The 25896-nt window shown below is 40.9% G+C and overlaps 1 long non-coding RNA gene across 2 annotated transcripts in view; it reads right to left on the reverse strand.

Moving 5' to 3' along the window:
• Positions 1–10593: 10593 nt before the first annotated feature.
• LOC112112600 overlaps positions 10594–25896 on the reverse strand; it is a 24938-nt gene continuing 9635 nt past the window's right edge. Inside the window, exons 1-3 of one of the 2 annotated variants that reach the window (XR_002908624.2) lie at positions 15041–15192; positions 13201–13288; positions 10594–10680 (exon numbers count right to left, since the gene is read on the reverse strand). This is a non-coding gene — a long non-coding RNA (uncharacterized LOC112112600). Of the gene's footprint in view, positions 10681–13200; positions 13289–15040; positions 15193–25896 lie in introns of those variants that run through there. The other variant, XR_002908623.2, reaches the window with a different exon arrangement.

The following is a 25896-nucleotide window of genomic DNA, read 5'->3' on the forward strand; positions in this document are numbered from 1 at the left end:
TAAAATGCATGAGTGAAGTCAGTACAAACTAAAATTTCATGCAATGACTTGTTTATACTACTCTATATACTTACTATACACTGAAATGTAAGTACAGTGTTTATATTCCAGTTGATTTATTTTATAATTATATGGTAAAGGTGAGAAAGTAAGCATTTTTTCTGTAATAGTGTGCTGTAACACATTTGTATGTTTATGTCTGATTTTGTAAGCAAGTAGTTTATAAGTGAGGTGTAACTTGGGGGTATGCCAGACAAATCAGACTCCTGAAAGGGGTACAGAAGTCTGAAAAGGCTGAAAGCCACTGCTTCAGCGAATGGTTCCCCTCCACACACACACGTAGTCCATTATTAAAACAATATATTTCAAAAAAAAAATCACATCCCTGGTTGAGTGTTGTGGCGAATGTTCCAAAATAAGAAACGGGGTAAGGCTTATAGATACCCCACCAACAATAAGGGAGATGCTGACCAAATCCAGATTATTTTATTTCATTACTTAGAGCAATATATGATTAATTCAATATATAGTGACACGCACATTTTCAAACACCCGCTAATTTACTTAAGCAAATCATACAGACCACATTTTGTAATGACATGGGTCTTTTTCTCTCTGTTTTTTTAAAGCGATTTTGCTCTAGGACAGTCTAGTTCCTTGCACTTACCGTCTCCGAAACATTATTTTACGTCATGTGTTACCCTGAAACGTAATAAAAGGTTTACTTCATTATATTTTACATTTTCATTCCTACAATGTCACAATAAAGGACAAACTTCAGATTCTTAACATTTACAGATGCACATTGATGATAACAGAAATATTATCAAGAACACGAGTGAAACAAAAGCTTTCAGAGATCCGATTTGATGCATATAAATCATCCAACCCTTAAAAACCTGGTCGAGCGTGCTTGATTTGTGTGGTGGTAAAAAATACATATGAAATTATGCAGCCCTATGAACAGGAGAAGTCCACGGACAGAATCATCTGGGGTTGAATTGTGTTAACTGGAAGCTGCTGATTCCTTCAGCTTCACAGTGAGGACTGAGCCCTGAAGCACAGACTGCGTCCATTTCCTCTGCAGGTTTCCCCAAACCACGTTTTGCAAGCCTTTTTTTTTTTTTTTTTTCCGTACTGACTAAACGGATGTCTTGGAAGCGATTCGGTTTTTCCAATTGCCCTTGTGCGAGCCCAGTTCAGGACTCCTTAACCCTTTCGCAGCTTTGGACTCGAGAAGTAGGTGCAAGGCTTTATTTCCCGGGGCTGCCCCAGATCCCCGCTTCGTGGAGCTTTAAGGGATTGAAATAACAGAGGAAACTTCAGGACTCCCGGAAAACTCCAATCCGTATTAAATAAAACTCTCACGGATTGATTCAGATCTTCTAGTAGTATCTATTTCGGTTTAGACACAGGCACGGGGTGTCGGATTATGCTGGCAGACATAACGAAAACACCTACCCCCCCCCTCCCCTTTAAATATATCTCATCCTCTTCCAAGAACGAACTGTACTCGCAAAACTTTCTCAGCTGTATTTGACAGTTAGAAAGAAAAGGAGAGGTTTTAAATTGAGGTTTCGAACAATCTCTCTGTGTGTCAGGGAATATTTTTTTCCTTTTAAGAGTCTACAGAGATTAAATTTGCTTTGTTTAGTGAGTGTCACTAAACTAACATTAACCAGATACGGAGGTGTAATAGTGGCGAATTTTTCTACTTTAGGCTATAGTCTCACAAAGCCTGAGCTAAGAAACACTGCTTGGATACCTGCCATTTCACTGTAAAAAAAAAATCCTCCCCTCCCTTCCCCCTCCGAAATTAGAACTGACGTTTTCTGTTCTCGTTTCAGTTATAGGTGAATAGGGGGTGGATTTCAATCGTTATACAGAAGCCTCGCTGATTTCATACTAAGAAGCGAGACTGAAATGTAACCACTTCAGGAAACAATGAGCTATTAAAAGCTATTACTAAAGTGTTGAATCAAATAAACATCATCGTTCTAAAAGTAATGTTTTAAGGAAAGAAAGGTCCCGAATCTCAATAGAAGGAAATTAGATTTGATGTCCTTGACTGATTCTGAAATCTGATACTTTCCTGAATGTGTTTGGGGTTTTTTTTGTTTGTTTGTTTGTTTTGTTTTTGTTTGCCAAGAAAATTATAAGAATTTGCAAAAAGATGCAAAGAAAGGAACACTACAAATTGGTGATCAGCCATAGTAAATCTCTTGTTTAGAATCCATAAATTTAAGACTATGAATGTTGGCGTTTTGTTTACTCGTGCTAACGACATGATTAAAAAATAATAAACAAACAAAAACACAGAAAGGGTTTCTTTCCAAAAGACGGAGTTTCCGAGGGTATTTCATCTGAACTCTTTTTGTCATTTTGAATATAAATGGACGCGGAGTCTGACTGATTTCCTTAGACACTGGCTCGGCACGAGTGGGGGTGTAGTGTTATATGTACTGATCACTGATCAAACTGCTAACGTGTGTCTTCTCGCTTCTTCAGTGTTCAACTGTGTGTTCAACATGCAGCCTCTTCAACTATGTCTAACTTCACTTCAAACATGAATAAACTATAATCCTTAATTAACGACATCGACAGTTGGTATATAGCCCTTGCACAGCTTGTATTAACGTGTATTAAACAAGGGATACGGAAAACAATATGGTAAGAACTTTTTGTTGTGAACTTTACACACTCCCTACGGTATTAAGAGAGAAAAACGGTATGTATCATGCAATAGCTCTTATCTACGTAACATCTATTATCTGATCAGCTAAGTAATCCGAAGCCCTTCTGAAAATGCAGTGTCATTCTTCTAATTATCTCCTTTCTAAACTTGGAGAAACTTATATTGCTTAAATAAGCTTTTTACTAACAAATTAGCTATTAAAATAATCTTAAATTTCGTCTATTCTGACTGTACAGTACTGAAAACCGCAAGTAGGGAGGCAGTTTTGACAATGCTAGATATGAGACGAGAAACGGACTCCATGTAACTTTGTATGCAGTGTTGTAGCCCTGCTGGGTCCCAGGATATTACCAATAAAAGATATTACCTCACCCACCTTGTCTCTCCATCTAACTTTGTTTATTTGTAAACATGGGACTAGCAACCACCAAATAAAGTGCTTACAGAAACTGTGGAAAAGAGCTCCACCCAAAAGATCCGTTGCTGACGGTAAGAATTGGAGTGTGTACAAGTTTGCAAGCTGGCTGTTCAGTGCTGACTCAGAACAGCAATGTAGGTCACAACGAGTTTCCTAGTTATCTAAATTCCAACAATTAAGGTTTTCTTTAGAGACTTCTAAAGCGCTGTTGTTACATTTCTAAACGCAGTGCTTTTTACTGAATTCAACCTGCATCTGGGCAATTACACTGAGTTTGAAAGCCAATGTTTGGAGTCTGCACGCTTGCTTTTTGCTATTCAACCGTTTAACCTTCTGCTTTTATCCTCTGTCCATTCCCATCACAATAATCCATTTCATTTGTCCTAAAAGCGTATTTTTAAAAGTTGTTCCAATGACTCACAATTCTTTTTTCATTAATTTTAAGAAAAGCATTAAGTGATATCCTAACTACTGTCTATTCAATTCTGGACTCTTACCAAGAATGTTTATTCATCGTTTAGTCATTAGTTTGACCCTTTATTGCCATCATTAAGTGTTCATAGAATTAATCGTACACATTATTTAAAGAGCTATTAAAAAGCTGCACCTTCTGAAACGGCTTTCACTGCATACACTGAAGGAACTCAGTCTTCCGACTGACACCAAACATTGTCTATTTTCAGGCTGGTTTATTTAAATTCTCTTGTAGTTTACTGTAGCACGGCAGAAAAAAATACTCATAGTACTACGGAGAATGAGCAAACTGTTGGATGTTGCCGAAACAGCAGCAGCGATGAGATATTATTCCCAAGCGCAAAGTTGTAAAGAAGATAAACCAGGATCAGGATACAAGATAAGAAAATAACTACAAGATATGTATTTATTTCACTGTCGTTCAGAGTTTTCTATTATCATAAAAGTGAGCCACAGTATCAGAGCCCCTCCGCCACTTTGCAGTAAAATGAGTGTGTGCGCGCGAGGGAGGAGGAGGTTTCAAAGTGACTATTGTATTTTTGTCAAGAAAATAATAATAGGAAAAGAATCCGTTGTAATGTAACATAAACAGTAGGAAATCATCCGGCTAGATACCGCACGACACGAAAGAAAAAACCTCGAAATCTCACCTGGTTCACAGTTTCTGTTCAAACGCAGTATATCTCCCTGCATGTCCATTGCAATTTTTTTTAGAACAATCACATCACTCTGTTCATTAGCACAAAATCGTTTAGCCTCACTTCTCTCCTCCAATTCCTTTCTAATTGCATCAGTGTGTGTGTATATTTATATATATATTTCGCCTTCTAAACACAGAAGGTTCTCAATCCTGCAGAAGTTTCATGAATGTTTCGTAGAGGCAGCAAGAACTTCTTGCTGACTCAAGTAGGAACTTAGCGCTTTAGCAGATTCAAACAACTCCGGTGCCCGGCCTCCCTTTCCATCGTTTACGCGCTGACTCTCACGCAGAGGGTACCACTGGAACCATCCCATCCAATGGCTCCTAAGAGACGGGTGACAAGAAACCCCCTAAAAGCACATATTCTTTCAGCTTGTTAACAACATAGTTAAGCTTACGGAAAGATCCTACGTCCCATGTGACTTCATCCGTGTCAACTTATCTAGAGTCGGTCACTCCGCTCACTGGTCTGCTTTACTAAACTATTTTAGTCCAAAAGCAGAAAAATAAAATGTGTAGCAGAAAGAGAGGGCAGAGCGATTGGAAATTGAGAATGTAAACAACACTTACGACCAAGCCAATTTAATTTCGTTTCACTGGAAGGCCCTCTTGCAATATTCCTTGTTTACATTCAGTTCAGAGACGCTGGCCTTAGGCCAGAAAAGTGCAGTTTCATTTCTTGGATGGCGAAGGAGTCTTATAATTTCAAGATCAGCTTTAAATGGAAGGTTTAAATATCCTCAGCAAACACATTGCCATTAACCCTTCAGGAACCTCTCCTGACATACTCTCCTCCCCTCCTATATGGTAGGAATGAAAAGGGAACTGTCACATATTCTCGGTGCACCTGCGGAGAGGAGAGGGCGTGTTCTATGGGTCTTAGCAATGCTGCTTCCCCTTTCCTGCGTACTAATCTCCTGCGAATTTGCAATGGTAGGGTTGTAACACATTCACTTTAGAACTCTTTTGTATTAAAAAAGAAGAGTATATTCAAATATATAAACATGAGAGGCAATGGAGAACATAGATGTGGCAGCAGTGGGCACTGTGGCATGCACTTGTAATAGCTTAGTGGGTGACACGGAGGGAAATCCATTCCTCTGCACATATAAAGCATAACCTGGATGCGAGCTCCAGAGTCCCTGCGAGCGGGGAGAGTAGCTTCTCTCTGCTGCTGCTGTGCATGGCAAGGCAGCACTAAGCAGGCACTGGGCAGGCTGGTGCTCTCCTCAGACACGTGATTGAATCTGATCTCTGGCGCTGCTCAGTGGGGTAGTGGAGGAGGAGGAGAGGAGGAGGTCGCAGTGTTGTGTACTTAAGGTCGCGTGTATGCAGGGTTTTTCTCCCTCTCTCGCGGAGGAGTAAGTGCCACTGCTCCGCCTTCTCCTTTTCGCAATGTTGACGCAATCTATAAATAGTGGAACAAAAGGACCAACTTCCTCGCAGCTTTGCTGAAACTGCACAAAAAAGGCAACAGGGGGGTTGTTATTTTTATTTTTTTTTCTGGTTAAACAGCCGAATCTAGGGGTAATCTCGCTATTGGAAGATTTTTCTTCGCTTTCTCATCATACTGGCAGCGTCCTGCAACTGGCTATTTTGCTTTACAGTGAGAAGGGTGTTTTTCCTCCTCTGACAGATCAGTAAGTGCAATTCAGATATTTCCTTTTTTGGGGGGAGGGAGGATTCCTGCTCTTCTATCTGCTACAATACAAAGGCAGAGGGATACAGAGGAAATAAAGAGGGACTGGGATTTCAAACCGAGAGCTAAGCCATAGTGGTTTGTTGTCACTGAACTGGAGGGGCATGCGAGTGTACGTGGGTCTCATACTGTAGGGGTGTGTGTGTGTGGTGAGGAGCTGGGTTAGTCGGGATATCAACTGTCACATATTACAATAGGTTATAAAAATAGGAATAGTTACTGCCGCTTACAGAACAAAAGCTGACGCACTAACCAATATTAAACAGGCTTTTGTTAGAAGGGAAATGTGTGTGCGTGCGTGTGTTGGGGGAGCTGCCTGAAGCAAGTTGCTGTGTTAGAAAGCCTAGTAGGAGATTTGTTTACCGCCAGAGCTCATCGCCGTGTTTACTGCACACACGCTGTACTGGGCTCGCCTCTACCCAATCTGCTGCCGGAGCTGAAGACAGAGAGGATCTTCCACCTTTCACCACCACTCCGGATTAAAAGGGAGTGCATTTGTGCTTGCTTGGGGGATCAGCCTCCCCCAGTCTGCACGGCATGTTGGGGGCAGCTAATATTGTGCTGATATACCCCCTCCCCAGTAACTAGGGGATCGGTGCAAGCGTAGGCAGCTACTGGCCAGGGAGAGAATTACATCATCCCCCTCCAATTATGTTACCTTTGGAGCTCTACACCGTGAGATATCATGGAGGCAACGACACTGCTCTCACAGAAAGCGGAGGGGAAGGGAGCAGTGTGCTTGAGACGGTCCCAGGCACACAGAGGGACACAAGCAGCCCAGGCGCGCGCGCCCTCACACATAGAGCTATAATGACCAGAACCTAGTGTTTACAGTGCTCACACAAGCGTATTGTGACGTCATGTGATTGACAGCCAGTCCCTCCAGCCCGGCTCTGTCCAGAGCCTGACAACCGACTCTATATTAAGAAAAGAATGAAGTCACCGCCACCCTGACAACAGCAGGCGGCGGGCCCTTCCGCTGGCTCCCTCCCACCTTTCTCCCTCCCCTGGATCCTGGATGAAGCCGCTCTGCAGTATGAAGGGACGATGAGGGCTCAGGCTTCCATAGCACCCCAAGAGGAAAGTGCCCAGTGATCCCCACTTCCTTCCAGAGAGCCAACAGGAGGGCGGGCGAAAGAGGGAGGAGACACTGACCAGCCCTGTTGAAAAGGAGCCTCCTCCCATTGTGCAATAACATTCAGGAGTTACAAGCGGTTTTGTTTAGCTAGGGAGGGGACAGACACCAGAGCCAGTCTTGCACAAGCAAGACAAGGGACAGAGCCTGTAGCCTGGCAGTAGCCTCTGGCACTCATGGGCCAATTTCTCTCATCCTATATCACTTCCACCTTCCATGTGTCTCCATTACATGGCTCCCAACACCCAGAAACTGAGCGGCAACAGCTTGGCAGAAGGAATAGTTAATAGGTCGGACAATACAGTCACGAAGGGACTTGTTACCCATAAAACCTACATCGTTTATTAAATAGCAGCCATCAGCATAAGGAAAGAATTCTAGTGTGCTACAGTATAGTCCAAACCACTAAACGTACCGCTGTTTGGGGTCATTCCTATACAATACTGGAGGTTGGTTGGTTTGTTTTTCAATAAGGGTGGGGTTCTGCTCTCAAATCGATAAGCAAACTTTTGAGAGGCACACAGAAGCTTTTCTGTATTTGGAGAAATGGGGGATGGGTTCTAACTGGGCCCTGTTTTTCTGAGTCTCGATCATGATTTTAAAATGATCTAATTTCAGTCGTTTCAAAATAGCAAAATCTATGATAAGTGGAGCTTTTCATTACATGCTAGTTCTGTTTGTTTAGCCTACCTCTGTTATAACAAGAAAAAGGAACCTGGTCACTCAGGCTTTGCACAAATCTTCATAACTGAGAAATATTCTGATAGCGCCCAACATGTCTGTCTTTTGGTAATATGTTAAAGGAAATGTGAATCACAGCTGGTGCATTTTAAAGGCTCCAGGTGTACTAATACAGTTCAGGATTTAATAATAAACAAGTATAAAATCCATTGTTTTGCCTCTAGATTTAAAAGCATTGCTTACTGTAAAGTAGCTCTGTTGTAAAACTAGATTTCTAACATTTGAAATGTTTACCTTAGTATCACAGTTAATACCATGTTTGGGTGCTTTACATAATGATGATTAATTTACACTGGACATTTTAAACAAATACTGTATGTTCAGGAAGCAATTTATCATAAGAGACTTAAGTTTTATTTCTGGACACAAAACAGCTAAACTGCTGTCTCAAATATTTTATATGAACAAGGTAGAACACACAGAAAACCATCCTAGTGTTGTGAAATTCCTAGGAATATACTTTTGATACTGTATTTCTTACTATACAAATTATAGGAACAATGACATTTACTGGCCAGTCATAGTAGGTTTGTGACAGAGGACAATAAATGGTACACCTTAGTTCAAAAGTTAATCTCTGCACAAAATAAACATTTAAAAATAATAGAAAAGCATGTTTGAATACAGAGTCCAAAAATTAATCCTCATATCCTATCTTATTTTTTCCTGTTTTATCATTTTAACATTATAAAATTACCAAAGTATTACAATGTATACTTGAGACATCAAAGGCAATTTTTCATTTCTTAAATTTGTCAAAATACTGAAGTAGTACTTACCCACTGCAAAGTCAATAAATCCATATCACACTAAAAACAACAAAAAGTGTTTTACAGACAGTGATATTTGGTGAAAAAAACTTTTTTTTCCCTCTAGTGCAGTAACCTAAAAATACAACTAAATAATAAACATTTACCCAGTGGAAACTGTAAGAATCATGGACTTCAGTTTAGTGGTACATACAGTTTTTAACTTGTTGATGGTTTTGGTTTCTTCAAAGTAGTCTATTACTTTTTGAAGTTTGTGTGTTTCTATTTGTGCAGAAAATAGACAGAAAAGCTTTGAGTTCCCTACTGTTACAAAAGTAAAAAGGAAGTTAAGTTTGAGCTGCTAAATTGGCAGTCTGGAATGAGTCAATAGTATCTCCTTTGTCCTGCTAGCTTTCTCTGTTATATTGTGTCTTTGCTCTATTTCCTCTACACAAGAAAGCAAGAATTTCACATTTAGGATTTCAAATTTTAGATATTTTTAATAAGGTTACATTTTTCTAAGCCTTGTTGTTTTCCAAATGTTTTATTGCACAAGATTGGAGTACATACACCTTTTCAGATTATGGTATAACAGTAACACGCTATCAATGACACTACACTAACTTTCATTAACCAAGTAGATAACTTTGTACATTTTTCAGCATATACTTAATTAGGTAAATTATTGTTGTTTTCTTGTTAATATACCTTCATAAGCAATCTAATGTGCTCTTTTCCAAGCATTTCATAATTTCTAATTTGATTAAAGAAAAATGGGTGAGAATTGGGACAAAAAGATAAAAACTGCCCTTTATCTCACTTGCTGAGGATTCCCTTGATGTGGGTAAGTCCCAGCAGGCAAAGAGCCATCATAGGTTACTTTTGCAACACCATCCTAGGAAATATGCCTAAAGATCACTGCACTCCAGCTGGTGGACAGTCAATTAGGGATCAATGTCAGCTTAGGTAAATTAGAGCTGCCCCTAGGGTGCTCAAACTTGTACCAGAGACATGGCTGGGCAGAGATCAGAGAGCTATAACCAGCTACTGGATGGCTCCCCAATTCTGCTACATTTACCAGAGCTTTGGTGCATCAGAGAATCTGGGCCTAGAACAGTTCATTCTGTCCTTGTAAGTAGTCTGAATGGTAGCAGTGTAAAATAAATTCCAAAGTTGTCTGGAAACAAGAAGTGATTTAATGACTTAGCTGGTGGGGAGGTCTTTCAAAAGCTGAAGCAGGAAGTGTGGGGCCATCACTGTCACTATGGGATCAGTTTCTATTTACCTGAAATCCAGTCTGCTCTGAAACTCTGGCCTTTGGATTGGTATTATGTTGTGCTGCAGATCTGTCATTCTCCCAGAGAAAATAAACAAATGTCAACAAAAAATAGGTTGTGTGAAGGCACTAGTGTTCAGTAAATAAAATATGCATACTTTCTGTATTACACATATATATCCCTATGCTCATAAATAGTCTCATTTGTTTTAAATGTAAAAAATACACTGGAATTTAGAATCCGCCCTGTAGCATACACATTAAAGAAAGCTAAATTGTATTAATTCATTATGAGGATCAAACCTGTATTTCCATATGTACAGTGTGTAATTATTAATTACTTTTATGTTAAAATACAAAATGTTCAGAGTTCATACAAGATAATACTCTGGGAGTTTTCTAAAAAATACAAACTTTATTTTTTAAAAGAGTTACTTTTTTTCTTGTGATTACCTCAGCTAAATAAGCATAAGTGGGACATTTAGCATATGACTAATTTCAAATTAATCTCCCCTTTCATTCCCCTTTTTAGACTTCTAAAATTTGTGTCAGTGGACCGCTGATCTGCTGCAACATCACAGCTACTGTGATTCTGGTCAAGAATTGTGCCAGTAAGTGGCAGGAATTATTATTATTTAACAGTATGGTTGTGCAAAAAAAAATTACAAACCCATGACATATAATGAAAGTCATATACTTGAGCCCTTATGCATCAGCTCCAGGCTCTAGCAGGGTTCAGTGGTAGCCATGACTTTACAGTGGTTGGCAGTAAGTCCGTGCAATTTCAGAGTACCTGAAATAGGGGAGAAAATATTTGTTACATTTAATTATTTGTTAAATGCCCCTCCACTCCTTACTATTTGGAGCATCTGACACATAAAAACACATTTAGCACTTTAAAAAACTCTAGCTCTCCTTTAATTTTAGCTATTAGGTAGCAAATATTGTGGGTCATATTTTTCTGATCAATGAGATTTTTGTATTTGAAACAGGACAGAATATACCTCTAAATTTTAAAACAAAAGCTGAATCAGGTTATTTCTATATCTCACTTTTGTTTACTGAAATAATACATTTAGTCTATTATGTGTTATTAATGCAGCACTTGGAAAATCTATTCATCCACTTTCCAAATGAGAGTAAAAAAAATTCTCTGGTGAGCATAGGAGGGTAAGCCATTAATATCTGCAGCTTTCATTTGAAAAATAAAGTACACTTCTGTTCTCTAGGTTGTGAATATTACCATAGTTCACATTTGAAGGGTTAATGATGCAGTGTTGTCCTCCTGGGTCTGCAGGCAGACAGTTCCAATGCCTCTGTTGCTGCTCATCACTTTGTCAAGTAGTAGCAAAGTGAAATTAACAAAGCTCTGCAGAGATGAACATCTGTAGTCCAGAGTCTTATGACTAACTGTGAAATTGTCAGTAATGTCAATATCATATTGGTGTCCCTGTCTGGCAAAACTATTAACTTCAGAATGAGGTACTGCAGTTATTCATAGGGGTAGGGGAATAGGGGATAGAGAACAGATCAAAGAAATGGAGGCTGAGGGAGAAGTAAAGTAGCACAGATTCAACCACCCTCTCATAGAAGCCACAACGCTCTCGAAAAGTGGAGAAGGGATAGAAACCTCCCTTTTCTCTTCCAGAAGCTAGAAAGGGGTGAAACTTATGATTCCTGTTGACTGGCAACTATATGCAACATCTTTATAGAAATGTCTGTACAACTTCTCATTTCTAGTACCTGGTTATGGCAGGGAGCCCCATCTTTCATCCATTCTTCCCTGTCCCCCTCTTTTGTATCTATTTCTGGTTTGTGGATTTAGTCCTCTGACTAGTACCAGTAAGTATCTAGTATGATTTTCAAGTCCTGCATTAATGCTCCATAACAGAGTCATATACTTAGTATTTTGAGAATAAAAGCAAGTAAAGCTGGCAAGATATTAATTTTTAAAGATAACTACTACACATGTATAATTACTTTTTATAAGATTTTCTATTATATATGTATAGTAGTTCTTAATACTGTATATGATATTACTGTACAGTATTGAATATCACTGTACATGTAATATTGTACATGATATTAGCAATTGCAGGGTATTAAATAATGCACTTTTTAAAAAAAATGTATAAGCATGCACTTAACACAGGCTACAAATATGCACATAATACAGATCACAAAGTAGCCATTCCAACCTGGCAGGTATAAAAGATAAATGCAAATTAGGAAAATTCAAAAAGTCTATCAGGTGAATAAAACACATTTTTAACCTTACATAAAAGATTATAAAAAAGAAATATAAATGCAGAAAACTTTAAAAAAACACTATGCTTTTAAGACAAACTGGCAAAATCCAGAATATTCAATATTCAGTATTTAAACTACTGTTTTACACGTGTTTTAACTTTTAATTTGCCTATTACTGATTGAATGTTACATGCACGTGAACAACCTTTGCTTAATAAAATCACTAATTTCACCCAAAAAATCCATTATATGATACTGTTTGATTGCCTGTTACAATCTTCATGTACTATTGACTAAATACGAATTTTTGGCAACCTTTCCATGTAAAATCTATTAATTGTTATAGGGTCTCATCCTGTAAACGCTTCTCACACAAGAGGTCCCATTAAAGTCAAAGGGACTATTTGCATGAGTAAGGGCTACCTGTCAGTTTGGATTTTACTTCAACTCAGTTTTGTAATGCTGATCTGTAGGACAAATACTGCTGAAGAGCCAAAAAGAAAAAAGCTAAATAATTAATACAATTATTTGCGTTTTGTAACTCCTACAGATTTTTGTCACTTACAAGCATTAGAACAACGACTCAAATGCCAATGAGAGAATATATATATATAGTTCCTAGTAATATAGTAATACAGGCTAGATTGAGCCCAGCCTTGCATGTCTGCAAGAGGACTAAAGGGGCTGTGAAGGGTGGTGCACAAGAGTCCTTCCTCAGAAGGTGCAGACAGAACTGTAGTTTCTGAATTCAGAGGAGTGAACCAGCCCCAGAAGGGGAAGGAGGAGGTGGGGCTATGTCCCCCACTGGCCAGATGCAGAGAAGGGAGCATACTCCACTATGTTAAGAGCTAGTGGAGCATGCACAGTCTGCCTGTGCACTGGGGAGCTCGGGGAGAGATTTTCTCCCCGAGCTCCCTCTGAGAAGTTGCTGTGCTCTGCAGCATCCCTTACTCAGGACTGCCTTAAAGACAGAATTGAGCCTTCAGTTAGATACTGAGTATTTCTCTGTACGTGTGCAATATTTTTTAGGGAGGGATACCATAAAGAATGTTAATTAACTTACCTTAGACATAGAGTTTGTACGCTTTGTGCTTATGAGAGCCATAAAACATTACATTATTATATATATCAGCACTGTAGACAAAGGTGACCTGCAAATATAAAATTCAAGAATCAAGCATCTTTAATATGATTTGCTGAATATCCTCAAATAAGCAGGGTTAATTGATGCATTAGGAATGTAAACCTTGTTCCCTTCACCCCCACTCCCTTAGCTCCTCAGAAGTTGCAGATTGCTGGCTACAGCTCTATCTGACACTTCAAACTGAACTATACTCGTGATGTTACATCAACATCAAGATGGAGGAAGGGTGGTCTAGTGGCCAAGACACAGGTTTGGGAGCTGAGATTGGGATCATATTCCTGGCTCTTTCCCTGACTTCCATGTGTGGCTTTTGGCAAGAACATAGCCACTCTGCACCTCAGTTTCCCAAATTATAAAATGAGGTTGATTAACACTTTTGTACCTCACAAGGGTATTGTGAAGCTAAATTCATAAATATTGAAAGACGTTCAGATACTACAGTGACAAGGGCCATAGAAAATCTAAAACACAACCAAATTTAAAAGAATTAGGAACATTTTGTTTAACTGTATATTTGACATAAAACTCATTGGTCGGGAAGCAGATTGTTGAGTTAACCATGGCCATTAAAGATCACAGAGCTAGGTCATCTGGAAAGGATCTGGATTCAAAGCTCCCCCTGAGAAGGGAGCTCATAGTGTGTCACATCTCCAGAAAGAAATTTTCAAAGTTACAATGGGTGACACCCCATGCTCTGGCCCTTTATGCTGGGTAAAAGGGTCAGAAAAGTGTATAGCGGCTCTAAAAGGGTCAGAAAAGTGTATAGAGGCTCTTATTTGGCCAGGGTAGGATACCCCTGGCACAGGAACTGAGGAAGACAGTCATAAGGCTGCCTTCTGTGGACCCCCCTCCAAAGCCCTGGAGCAGGAGGGCATGACTGGAGGTGGGAGGATTTGTCAGGGGTTGAGATTCAACATTGCATAGGGTACGTCCAGACTACCCGCCGTATCGGCGGGTAGCGATCGATTTATCAGGGATCGATATATCGCGTCTCGTTAAGACGGGATATATCGATCCCCGAACGCGCTCCTCGTCGACTCCGGAACGCCACCGGAGTGAGCGGTGGTAGCGGAGTCAACGGGGGAGCCGCGGCCGTCGATCCCGCGCCGTGAGGACCCAAGGTAAATTGATCTAAGATACTTCGACCTGAAGTCGCGTATCTTAGATCAATCCCCCCCCAGTGTAGACCAGCCCAGAGATTCTGTGCAGCACTGTGGCTCAGAGGGCTGCTCAGGGAGACTGTTATAATTTAGGCCTCTGCGACTGTCTGCATTATGCCGGGGCTGTGGAGCAGCCCAGGATTGAGAGGGCGCAAAAGTGGTTTAAAGCCACCTCAGACCCACCTGGGTTGTGAATATTGTGCTGTGTCTCTTAGAGGAGCAGTGCAGAATCTCACCCAAAATGTCTAAAAGAGCTTTGAGACAGCTTATGGATGAAAAGTGCTCTTTAAGTGCTAGGTATCATTATTATTAAAAGATAATTATAACAAACAAATTGCAAAGTGGCAAACATTTTAACTGAATGGAAGGATCATCTGTACTGATAGATTCTGTGCTACTAGAAGACAAATTAGCAGGTAATAGCAAAATTGTCCTTTTATTCATACATAAAAATCTATCAGTCTGGAGGGAGAGGTTGTTGGGAATTAGCAAGCAAAATGGGATGAAGAGAGGAAAAGATAAGGAAGGAAATAAGATTTCATAGCAGACTGCTGAACTTGGTGACTAAAAGCCCAATCAAACAAGGAAACAATATCCACCTTGTAATTCTTTGTAAATGAATGGATCAATGCCCAGGTCATTGCTCTTCAAATTTTGTCACAGACACTGTATTTCTCTCTTCCCATTGATCTTTTGAGGGGGTCAACAACCATGTGGACAAGGGTGATCCAGTGGATATTGTGTACTTGGACTTTCAGGAAGCCTTTGACAAGGTCCCTCACCAAAGGCTCTTAAGCAATCAGTCATGGGATAAGAGGGAAGGTCCTCTCACGGATCAGTAACTGGTTAAAAGATAGAAAACAAAGGATAGGAATACATTATCAGTTTTCACAATGGAGAGGAGTAAATAGCAGTGTCCTCCAGAGTGCTGAACTGGAACCAGTTTTGTTCAAAATATTCATAAATGATCTGGAAAAAGGAGTAAACAGTGAAATGGCAAAATTTGCAAAGGAGGGAAAATTCAAGGTAGTTAAGTCCAAAGCAGACTGTAAAGAGTTACAAAGAGCTCTCACAAAACCGGGTTACTTGTCAACAAAATGGCAGATTCAATGTTGATCAATGCAAATAATGCACACTGGAAAACATAACCCCAACTACACATACAAAATGATGTGGCTTAAATTAGCTGTTACAACTGAAGAAAGAGGTCTTGCAGTCATTGTGGATAGTTCTCTGAAAACATCTGCTTAATATACAGCGGCAGTCAAAAAAGCTAACAGAATGTTAGGAACCATTAGGAAAGGGATAGATAAGAAAGAAAATACCATAATGCCACTATATAAATCCATGGTATGCCCACACCTTGAATACTGCTTGCAGTTCTGGTCGCCCCATCTAAAAATGTATATATTAGAATTGGAAAAGGTACCGAGAAGTGCAACAAAAATGATTAGGGGATGGAACAGCTTCCAGATGAGGAGAGATTAAAAAAACTGGGACGGTTCATCTTGGAAAAGAGACAACTAAAGAGGGATATGATAGATGTCTATAAAATCCTAAATGGCATGGAGAAAGTTAATAAGGAAATGTTATTTACCCCTTCACATAATACAAAAACCAGGGGTCACCCAATGAAATTAATAGGCAGCAGGCTTAAAAGAAACAAAAGGAAATACTACTTCACACAATGCACAGTCAATCTGTGGAACTCATTGTCAGGGGATGTTGTGAAGGCCAAAATTATAACTGGGTTCAGAAAAGAATTAGATAAGTTCATGGAGATAGGTCCATCAATGGCTATTAGCCAAGATGGTCAGAGATGCAACCCCATATTCTGAGTGTCCTAAGTCTCTGACTGCCAGAAGCTGCGAGTGGACAACCAGATATGGATCACTCAATAAACTGCTATGTTATGTTCATTCTCTTCAAAGCATCTGGTATTTGCCACTGTTGGAAGACAGGATATTGGACTAGATGGACCACAGGTCTGACCTAGTATGGCCATTCTTATGTTCTTATCCTTATCTGCTTTTCTTTAACAATAAGCTGCTCTAACCAATTTGGATACGGTTGCTTTATATACTCTGTTGCCTTTTTTTTTTAACCAGTATACACCAGAAATAAAGTATCTTATTTTCAAAAGGCTTCCATCATTTCTAGATTATATTTTATGGCCCTTCTCACATCCAGAAAGTGAAACTTCAATGTCCTTAGGATGAGAAAGGCTTAGGTGAATAATGGGATAATAAGTGAATAGTGAATAATATGAAAAGATAATATTTTTTTAGGGAGAAACTCTGGGGCTATGAAGAAGACTATCTTATTAAGAAAATAAAGAAACCGTTCCTGAATTGAAATTGTTTCTAGAGTTCATATTGTCTCTGAAAACGTGACTTTCACTGAAAAGGAAAAAACCCAGCAACTTCAGACAGCGGTTCAAATGGAAGCTCCATCAATGTAGGGAGAAGCAAATTTAAGTTCCAATAAGCCATAAGATATTTAACTGATGGTTGAAACTTTGCAATGGCCTTGATACATCTTGAGCTGGGAGGGTGAATTGCTACACTGTCTGCATCTAGCAAGTTTGAGAGCCTCAGATGCTGAAGTCTGCGCAAAGAGATAGTTGATTGTAGATTCTGGAAATAAATTAATACCTTGATTTGATCCATTAGTCAAAAAGAATTGCTGAACTGAAGGAGGTTCAGGCCTTAAAGTTCCACATTGCTAATTTTAATTTCTCTGGGTTGAGACAGATCAGTAGGTCCCTTGGAGTTGGAAGCATACGTGGCAAATGAAGAAACATCTCTATGATGTGATGGACCTGTCATATGAGAATACCTGTACAGTAACTCCTCGCTTAAGGTTGTAGTTATGTCCTGAAAAATGCAACTTTAAGCAAAACAATGTTAAGTGAATCCAATTTCCCCATAAAAATTAATGTAAATGGGGGGGTTAGGTTCCAGGGAAATTTTTTCACCAGACAAAAGACTATATATATATATATATATTTATATATCTATCTATATATATATATATACACACATACACAGTATAAGTTTTAAACAAACAATTTTAAACTGTACACAGCAATGATGATTGTGAAGCTTAGTTGAGGTGGTGAAGTCAGAGGGTGGAAGGGGGTTGGGATATTTCCCAGGGAATGCCTCACTGCTAAATGGATGAACTAGAACAGCTGAGCCCTCAAGGGTTAACACATTGTTGTTAATGTAGCCTCACACTCTATAAGGCAGCACAAATGGAGGTAGGGGAGACAGATTGGCAGACAGAGACAAACACCCTGTGCGTGAGAGAGAGAGATGCGCATTGCCCCTTTAAGTATGCTGACCCCACTCTAAGTACATTGCCTTTTTAAGTAGATCAGCAAGTTGAGACAGCCCCTGCTGCCAGCAAGCTCCCTCTGTCCTGAGCTCTGTTGTGTCTCCCCCGTGCTCTATGGAGATGGGAAAAGCGGGCGGCAGGAGCAGGGGGGAGAGGGACACCCTGACATTAGCCCCTCTTTTCCCCCCTCCACCCCATACAGCAAGCAGAAGGCTCCCAGGAGCAGCTCCAAGGCAGAAGGCAGGAGCAGCACATGGCGGGGGTGGGGGGAGCAGCTGAACTGCCTGGCAATTGATAGCCTGCTGGGAAGCTGTCGCACAGGGAACTTAGGGGAGCGGGGAGCTGATAGGGGAGCTGCCAATCCACCCTGGTTCAAGCCCCCACCAGCTAGCTCCAACGGGCTGCTCTTCCTGCAAGCAGTGGACAAAGCAGGCAGCTGCCAAACAAAATTATAAGGGAGCATTGCGCAACTTTAAACGAGCATGTTCCCTAACTGATCAGCAAACAAAACATTAACCGGGATGACTTTAAGTGAGGAGTTACTGTATTCGCTATGCTTAATTTCCTGTTGTTGCTCAAGGCAATCTGGTTGATGGTGAGCATCACAGTCCTCTTTATAACATCCCTTAGCATATTGGAAGACTGTTACCAGGTCCTCCCTCGGTCTTCTTTTCGCAAGACTAAACATGCCCAGTTTTTTAACTGTTCCTCATAGATCTGGTTTTCTAAATCTTTTATCATTTTTGTTGCTCTCCTCTCCAGTTTGTCCACATCTTTCTTAAAGTGTGGCACCCAGAACTGGACACAGTATTGCAGCTGAGGCCTCACCAGTGCTAAGTAACTCAGAACAATTACCTCTTAAATCTTACATATAACGTGGCTGTTAATACACCCCAGAATATTAGCCTTTTTTGCATCTGTATCACATTGTTAACTCACATTCAATGTGAACCACTATAACCCCCAGATTCTTTTCTACAGTACTACTGCCTAGCCAGTTATTCCCATTTTATAGTTTTGCATTTGATTTTCCTTCCTAAGTGTAGTACTTTCCACTTGTCTTTATTGAATTTAATCTTATTAATTTCAGACAAATTCTCCAATGTATCAAGGTCCTTTTGAATTCTAATCTTGTCCTCCAAAGTGCTTGCAACTCCTCCCATCTTGGTGTCAGCCACAACTTTTGTAAGCATACTTTCCACTCCATTATCCAAATAATGAAAATATTGAATAGTACTGGACACAGAACAGATGCCTGTGCAACTCCACTAGATATATCATCCCCGTTTGAAAGCGAATCACTAATAACTACTCTTTGAGTACAGTCTTTCCACCAGTTGTGGACCCACTTTATAGTAATTTCAGATAGACCACTGGCTCTCAACCTTTCCAGATTATTGTATCCCTTTCAGGAGTCTGATTTGTCTTGCATACCCCCAAGTTTCACCTCACTTAAAAACTACTTGCTTACAAAATCAGACATAAAAATACAACAGTGTCACAGCACACTATTACTAAAAAATTGCTTACTTTCTCATGTTTACCATATAATTATAAAATAAATCAATTAGAATATAAATATTGTACTTACATTTCAGTGTATAGTATATAGAGCAGTATAAACAAGTCATTGTATGACATTTTAGTTTGTACTAACTTCACTAGTACATTTTATGTAGACTGTTGTAAAACTAGGCAAATATCTAGATGAGTTGATGTATCCTGTGGAAGACTTCTGCATAACCCCGGGGTTATGTGTACCCCTGGTTAAGAACCACTGGTCTAGACCACATTTCTATAATTTGCTTATGAGATGTCATGTGGGACTGTCAAAAGCTTTACTAAACTCAAGATATATCACATCTACTGTGTCACTCCTTTTCACCAGGCCAATCATCCTGTCAAAGAAGGATATTAGGTTCGTTTGGCATGATTTGTTCTTGACAATTCCATGTTGTGCATTACTTATCACCCTATTATCCTCTAGGTACTTACAAACTGATTCATAATTTGTTCCAGTGTTTTTCCAAGTATCAAAGTTAGGCTGACTGTATATATACCCCAGGTCCTCTTTGTTCCTCTTTTTAAAGATAGGTACTACGTACTTCTCCATGAGTTTTCAAAGATCAAGGGCGGCAAAGCCTGCCCAAAAGTGGGGGGGCTAGGACCCCCCCGCCCCTTCTGCCCAGCAAGCCAGAAGCTGGAATAGGCCGGGAACCGGGGACCCTCCACCTGCCCAGAGCAGGGGTGTGTGTGTGTGTTTGCGAGCAGCCTGTGTTCCCATTCCTCAGGCCCCCACCCAAGGCAGGAGGGTCCACGACTCCCCACAGCTGCCTGCATGTGGCTCTCACCTCGACCCGGCTCCAGCTATGGGGCCGCAGCCCGGCCATGGTAAGAGCCTCATGGGCAGCTATAGGGAGCCGCGCTGAGGACCCTCTACCTGCCTGGGGTGAGAGGGTCAAGAACAGCCCTCGGCCCGTGTCCCTGCCCTGCGGGCCCCCCGCCCAGGGCAGGTGGAGGGTCCATAGCGCGTCTCTCCACAGTTGCCCACGCAGCTCTTACCATGGCTGGGCTGCAGCCGCCTAGCTGGAGCCAGGTCCATGTAAGAGCCGCACATGGCGCGCAGGCAGCTGTGGGGAGCCATGGACCTTCCTGCTCTGGGCGGATGGGGTTAGGGACATATGCCAGGGGCTGCTCTTGACCCCCACCCCACCCTGGGCAGGTGGAGGGTCCACAGCATGGTGCTCCACAGCTGCCCGGCTCCCCAACCGAGCACCAGCTGCCGGCCTGGTTGGGGGGGGGGCGGGGCCTCGGGGGGTAGAGGAGGTGCGGGGCGAAAAGTGGATGGGCCAGGCTGGTCCATGTTCAAAGAGTGGGAGGGAAACGGCCCCCTGACCCTCCTCCTCCATTCTGGTGCCAACATCTGAGATTGCTTCTGCTAGTTTCTTAAGTACCTAGGATGAATTTCATCAGGCTTTGCTGAGTTGAATGCAACTAACTTATCTAAATATTCTTTAACCTGTTCTGGCTTGTGTTCTTTCCCCCTTGTTGTTAATATTAATTGTATGAAGCATCTGGTCACAATTAACTTTTTCAGAGAAGACTGAAGGAAAACAGGTATTAAACACCTCAGCCTTCTTGGTATCATCTGTTATTAGTTCTCCTTCCTTGCTACACCATGGACCTACAGTTTCCTTCATCTTTCTCTTGCTCCTAATGTACTTATAGAACCTCTTTTTATGACTTCTATGTCCCTTGGTAGGTGTAACTCATTTTGTGCCTTAGGAATTCTGATTTTGTCCCTATGTGCTTGTGTCATTTTTTTGCACTCATCCTTAGTACTTTTTCCATGTTTCCTCTTTTTCTAGGATTCTTTTATGATTTTCAGGGCATTAAAGAGCTCCTGATGGAGACATATTGGCCTCTTACTACTCTTCCTATCTTTCCTTCACATCGGTATAGTTTGCTGTTGTACCTTTAATATTATCTCTTTAAGCAACTGCCAGCTTTCCTGAACTTTTTCTTGCCAGGGGACCTTATCTACTATCTCTCTGTTAAAGTATGCTCTATCAAAGTCCAATGTCCTTTTTCTGCTGCTCTCACTCCTTCCTTTACTCAGAATCATGAAGCCTATAATTTCATGATCACTTTTAGCCAAGTTGCCTTCCACCTTCAGATTCATAACCAATTCCACCCTGTTAGTCAGACTCAAGTCTAAAATGGCTGTCCCCCTAGTTACTTTCACCACCATCTGTGATGTCCCCAACACATTCCCCAGATGTGTCCCCAACACATTCCAAAAACTTATTGGACATTTTGTGTTTTTCCATCTTACTTTTCCAAGAATCATCTTAAATTCCCTCATTGCTACCAAGTCTTGTGTTTTGGATATTTCTATTATTTGTTATAGAAATGCCTCATCTACCTCCTCCTTCTGGTGTGGTGGTATATAGTAGATCCCTCTCATGACATCATCCTATTCCCCCCCTTTTATCTTCACCCCAACCCTTTCAACTGGTCTGCCTCTCACCTCTTTCTGACCCCAGAAAAAGTGTATACATTCTTGAAATACAATGCAACAAACACCCTCTCCCTTTTTTTCCTTGCCTGTCCTTCCAGAACAAGTTATACCCCTCTATATCAATATTCCAGTCATGAGTTTTATCCCACCAAGACTCTGTACTACCGACAAAGTCATACTTTAGCTTGTGTACTCAGATTTCCAGTTCATTCTGTTTATTCCCCATATTCCTTACATTGGTGTATAGAGATCTAAGATGTTGAGCAGATTCCCCCACTGTTTTTCCTCTTGTTACTTGTACTACTGTAATGTAATTTTCTATTTCCCTCCCCTGGCCCCTCTCTGACTTCCAGCCCTCTGTCAAAGTCCCCCTTTTAATACTTACTTGTGAGCTTTTGTCACCTGCCCCTTTTGAACCTAGCTTAAAGCCCTCATCACTAGGCTGGCAAGTTGGTGTCCCAAAATGCTCTTCCCCTTCTTTGTCAGATGGACCCCATCACTTTTACTTTATCTCATGGTTTTGGAAACTGTTGTTTAACATTTTATATTCTTTGAGACACAAACGATTAATAACTTTGCAAACCTTTACATTGTAATACAATAATTATTTAGGGGCAGTGTTTCCCTAAACATATATAGAGGGATCAGACACCCTTTCTGCATGGATGCAGAGACTAATTGCCAGCAGTCACAAGTTACCTCACAATTGTTTGTAAGCAAACACATTTATTCAAAAGGTGAAAGCATTACAGAGAAAATATATTAAAAACAAGAAAAGAACTTGCATGCATGCTAAAAAGCTAACCAGAGTCACCCCAACTCTAACCTCAAGCTCTGGTAGATGTCAGTCCTTCAAAACCCACAAAGGTTTTTTTCCCAACGTTACAAGTTCATAACTGTCTCAGGTTCAGAACCAGAGCAACCATAAATAGTTCAGTCTTTCCTTTATACAACTTGGGCCTTTGATGTTGGTCTCATGTAACAGGTGATCAGCAGACAAAGGCCATCTCCTCAGGGCATAGCTTCAAAATGCTGGACTTTTGCATAATCAGAGGTGAGGAATTTGCATTAACCTCTCCTTAGGTATTTCCTAGGAAATCCACTTCACATATATTGTCCCACAAGTCCATTCTTGTCTGGCACTTTGTTCAATATAGTCCTTTGATTATCCAGGCCTTACATCATATCTCCCCCTAGAGAGGTTACATACAATCCTGGATCACAATAATACACATATTTGCATTTAGTACAATGGACCCCAAAGATACCTAAACTTAATTCAACAAAGTTTTTCAAGGACACTGCTGGAAATTGTCATATCTGTCACACAGAATGTCTGATGGTTGTTCTGGTCTGCTGAAACTAGGTCTATTTTGGGAATCCCTGTGTTCAAAAGATCTTCTGTAGGACTGAGCCTTTGAGAGACCACTTGTGGTTGTCAGAGAATTGCCTGCTGACTTGATCTATCATGATGTTCTGAAGGGTAGGAACATGCAGACACGCCAGTCTGATTTGGTTCAGAATGCATCAATTCCATAGTTGTATGGTTTCCTGACAGTGTGGGGATGATCTTGACTGTTGACATAATGCATAGCTTTGGTGTCATCTGTTAGCATTTGGACTGTGGGACTCTGACAAAGAGGCAGGAATGTCTTGCATTTGAGGTAGATATCCCTGAGCTCTAGAATGCTTCTATGGAAAAAAGCTTCCTGACTGGACCCTAAGCCCTGAATTTGAAGGCAATGTAGGTGAGCCCCTCTCCCCCACATATCTCTGGGCGGTGCAGTCTGTCACCAGAGTTTTGGTAGGTAGAGGTGTGGAGAAGAGTCCTCCGCTGCATACCTAAAGAACGCCTTACCACCAGTGTAATGAGAAGAGGACTTCTTGTGGGCCTGTGACTATGTCCATGCAGTGTCTGCAGGGTAGATACAGTGATTTCAAACACCTTTCCAGGAAACCTAGGTGAAGGCTGGCATGCTGTGTGATATTAAGTGCATGAGGCCATGTATCCGAGACGTCTGAAACATGTTTTCATTGATTGACGAGGCTTGTTATTGTGGGAGGTAAGCTTTGGCTGGTATGAAATCTAACAGTGCTCCTATGAACCCTGTGAGCTGAGTCGGAGTCAGTATAGATTCCTGTCTCCCTATTGTAGAAGGATGCAGAATGTCCAAGAGTTGTGTTGCTAAACCATTTCCAGGGATATGTCTAAGGTTTCCACCAGGCATTTCATCAGATCTCTGAATACCTAAAAACTCATCAGCTGAAGCCAATGTGGGTGGATTCAGGCTCATCAGGAGAGTATGAGGATAATGCAGCAGGAATCAAATGCTCTTCTCCTGGCAGCTGATGTTCCTCTTCACTCTGCCTCTCAAGAAATTGTGGGTGAACCAACTGGCTCAACTGATTTGCCTCTCTGGGAACACCAATCTAGCCCAGAGAAAACAGATGAAGCAGGCTTTCTGGAGTATGTCTGTACACCTCAGAGGGTCCAGTAAGGCCATGGCTGTGTAGGTAGAAGTACTATGGTGGAGTGCACATGGGGATGGGTAACAGGTAGGGTGATCTCTATGAAGCCCAGACCCCTTTCTACTACACGTCATGACTCTTCATAGAATCCCTCCCTGACAGCCAACGGAGGGAATGGTGGCTGCGTGAGAGACAATTCTCTGGTGTGCTCATCTTTGGAGCATTGCTCCCTTGGTCCCTTCTTCCCTGTCTGATTTCCACATTGATGTAGTGGCAGACAAATGGGGCTTCTGAGTGAATATGGCCTGGGAGTTCAAGTGGAAGCATGGCTCACCAGGGCACTGACTGAGAAAGACTGAGACCTGGTTATAGTTCTCCTCTCAGAGTCTGAGGAGGCTTGCATCAACTTCTCTAGGAGGAAAAGTTTCAGCTTCGCCTCTCTCAATCTATAGGTATGCTTGGAGAAAGAGTGACAAACAGAACATTGTTCTATGACATGTCCTTCTCCAAGACAAAGCAGGCCTGTTGTTAGTGGGTACTGAGGCATCACATGAGGGACAGGTCTTAAATCCCAGTGATTTAAACCATCACTCACTCACTCGCTCTCTCTCTATATATATATATTTGCCAATGGGCATAAAAAGACAAACTACACTTACCACACTATATTAACTACACTAACTATATAAACCACACTAATATGTATAATCACACAATGTGCAGAATAAGGAAATACTGGTTATAATTTGCATTCAATTACTGATAAAATAGACTTCCAAAATCAAATATATCAAATTGAATAATTTTTTTTTAATACAGATTTCGGTAATAGACATTTTTAAATCTTCAATAGGCCATTCCCAGAGACACTTTTTTCCATGTTAGGTCTCAATAAGATGAATAAACTTCCTCTAATTAAAAACAAAATAAACTTAGATTACACATTGCATTGTCAAAATGGATACCAAGATTTGAGTTGGTCCTTGGGTTTTTAGACATCAAGTTGGCAGAACAGAGAGCTTCCCTGAGATGAAGTGCAACTACTAATTGATTTAGAATATTAGTCTTCTCTGACATTGACAGTAAGTAAAAGGCCTTTGATTCTTCCTCATATTGCTCAAATTTCTGAAATGTGCCTCAAAAAAACAAAACAAAACCTTTTAGAAACTTTTCTAACAAGAGGTGGAAGTAATGGGCACAAGGGAAAGTCCATATTTGAATATTCGCAGCCTCTGCCATCACAAGAATATAAGAATGGTCATACCAGGTCAGATCAAAGGTCCATCCAGTCCAGTATCCTGTCTTCCGACAGTGGCCAATGCCAGTTTCCCCAGAGGGAATGAACAGAAAAGGTAATCATCAAATGATCCATCCCCTGTCGCCCATTCCCAGGTTCTGGCAAACAGAGGCTAGTCACACCATCCCTGACCATGCTGGCTAATAGCCGTTGATGGACCTATCCTCCATGAACTTATCTAGTTCTTTTTTGAACCCTGTTATAGTCTTGGCCTTCACAACATCCTCTGGCAAGGAGTTCCACAGGTTGACTGTGCGTTGTGTGAAAAAATACTTAATTTTGTTTGTTTTAAACCTGCTGCCTATTAATTTCATTTGGTGACCCCTAGT

This window comes from Terrapene carolina, unplaced genomic scaffold (genome assembly GCF_002925995.2).
Source record: "Terrapene carolina triunguis isolate 2854851 unplaced genomic scaffold, T_m_triunguis-2.0 Scaffold139, whole genome shotgun sequence".
Lineage (NCBI taxonomy): Eukaryota > Metazoa > Chordata > Testudines > Emydidae > Terrapene > Terrapene triunguis.